We start from the raw sequence: 2,495 nt of genomic DNA on the forward strand, positions 1-2,495 counted from the left end.
TGAAATGTATGTTTTCAGAAGATATATTTTTAATTTGAAAACAGCTTGAAAATAAAAATAGGGAGTAAGATATACTACAAAAATCATAATCAGAAGAAAGCAAAAATAGCTTCATTAATAAATAATTAAGTTATCTTTGAGACAAAAAATGACCAATAAGAAACATGTATACTCATAAAAACATCAATTAATCAGAATACCATAACAATCCTAAATGTCTATATATTTAATAACAGAATTTCAAATTGAATAAAAAAACTGAAAGGAAAAATACAAAAATGGATAATTTTATGTGGAGATGTTAACATTTTGCATTCTCCCCACCCTCCTTTGCTGCACCACTGTTGTTTAAATACTGGATCTTTGCTTGAGAGTTTTGTTTTCAAATTATATACAAGAATGAAAGTTTTACCCAAACAACTTATGTTTGCATCCTGTAGAGGGCAGTGAAATGTTACAATGGTTATATCCGCCACAAGGGTTAATTGGAGAACTGCTCATTTTTCTGAGTTTTGACACTCACTGGAAATCAGGACAAAGGAACAGCTAAATTAACCAAGGATACCATTTTTTCTCTTATTTATGTTTAGTGTCGGAGAAGTATACGTCATTATACGAATGTGATCTGGTTAAAATTTTTACCTGAGAGTGTATTCAGAATGCATAAACTTGCAGTGTATGTGGACAAGTGGCTATAACCCAAACCACATGGAAACAAAGTATGTGTGTTCATGGTGTCAGTGTTAGCATTCAGACTCAATCTTCAATTAATATCCAGCCACAGTCAAAGGACTGGTAAATACAGTCAATGGTTAATGGTTAATAAGAAATTAAGACCACTTCTAGTATAGGTTTAATTTACAAATTCCAGTCATACAGTAAAAATATAAAATCATATCTATTCATAATTTGCATGCTTTATAAATAATATTGAACATTACTTAGTGGCATAGTGTAATGGCGAAATTAGCTTTTGAATTTTAATAATTAATTTATTTGTACAGTGCAGGAGATAATGAAATATATATGCCAGGAATAGACTATAGTATTTATTTCCTTCCTGATTTTTGCTATACCAAGCATATTTTAGGAAATGTCTACTTCCAAAGAGAATTTAAGATGTTTTACCCTATTGATCTCTAAACTAAAAAAAAAATTAAATTAAATTTAGTATTACACAAAGTACACAGCAGTGTATATGATATATGTATAAATATATACTGTTCGTTGCTTATAATGAATGACATATAGTTAATTTATTGTGCATTTTAAATATCTTAACATTCATATAGATTTTTATGTGATAAACTCGTAGACTACTTTTCTGCTCAATACACAATGAAAAAATGCCACAATATATTTAAATGCTCTCTCAAGTCTCAAATCTCTCTGATGAAATCAGTGTCATTAGTGACACTGATTGAAATCTATATACCACACTCTGGTATATGTTTGAGGAAAAATGCTAAATTTTACTAACCATATACTATAAGTAATAACACACTCGTATTTAGCTTTACTCTGGAATTAACTACTTTAGTTCTCTCCTGTTTTCATTCTCCTTTCTCTCTTCCAGTGACTTTTTATTACATTTCCAAACTGTTTCCTTTTCTCTTTGAGATGTCAAAACCCCTGTGATCAAAGTCTTGACTGTTTGTAACTGAATTCTCCAGAGTTTCCTCACCTTGTGTGTTTTTCTTGTTCATGTTTATCTTTTTTTTTATTATGACTGTTCACACTGATCCCATTCCAAACTCTCACCACCAGAGTCTCCTGTTAATTTTCCAAAATTTGAATTTGCTAAATTCAGCCAGTCCTAGAGCAGGGCAGATTTCCTCACAGCCTGAGGTGTAATCTCTCCCATTTATCTCTCTCAGGAAGGTTTTCTTTCTCATTCTAATCTCAGATTCTTATATAACCTTTCTAATTTTATTAGTTTAGGATAATCTAATACTGGTTTTCTTAATCATTTGCCTTTCTATTTTTTAGCAGTTATTTTTTTTCCAAGCCTTTGAATCAAAATTTTATGTTACCTAGAATTGGATATGCTATTGTACCTCTGATTTCAGTTGGAGCTCTGCCAGCTTGAATTTAACTCCTACTGCAAATGTTTAGACCCAAGTGACCTCTCTATCTCAAGGTTTGACCCAGGATATGGGAATCCACCTATTCTGTGCACTAGGGTAGCCTGGACATGCAAGGACATTTCTCTCAGGGTAGCCTTTAACCAGTGAATATATAAAAGCTCCCACCTCCCACCTTTCAGGCAGTGAAAGTTTGAGTGACATTCTATATGTTTTACAGCGGTCCCAACCCCTGTGATGCACAGGCATCATCTCAAAGGCTCACACTGAGGTTGGCCTTCATACTCTTCCTAAAGTCCCTGATCCCTTACTCCTGTTCTCTGGATTATCTCCTAAATAAACTGCTTATACAAAAGTCCTTGACTCAAAGTAAGATACTCTTCTTAAAATACAGGAATCATAGCATGTGAC

The sequence above is a fragment of the Pteropus vampyrus genome, unplaced genomic scaffold (assembly GCF_000151845.1).
Source record: "Pteropus vampyrus isolate Shadow unplaced genomic scaffold, Pvam_2.0 Scaffold3, whole genome shotgun sequence".
In the NCBI taxonomy this organism is placed as follows: Eukaryota; Metazoa; Chordata; class Mammalia; order Chiroptera; family Pteropodidae; genus Pteropus; species Pteropus vampyrus.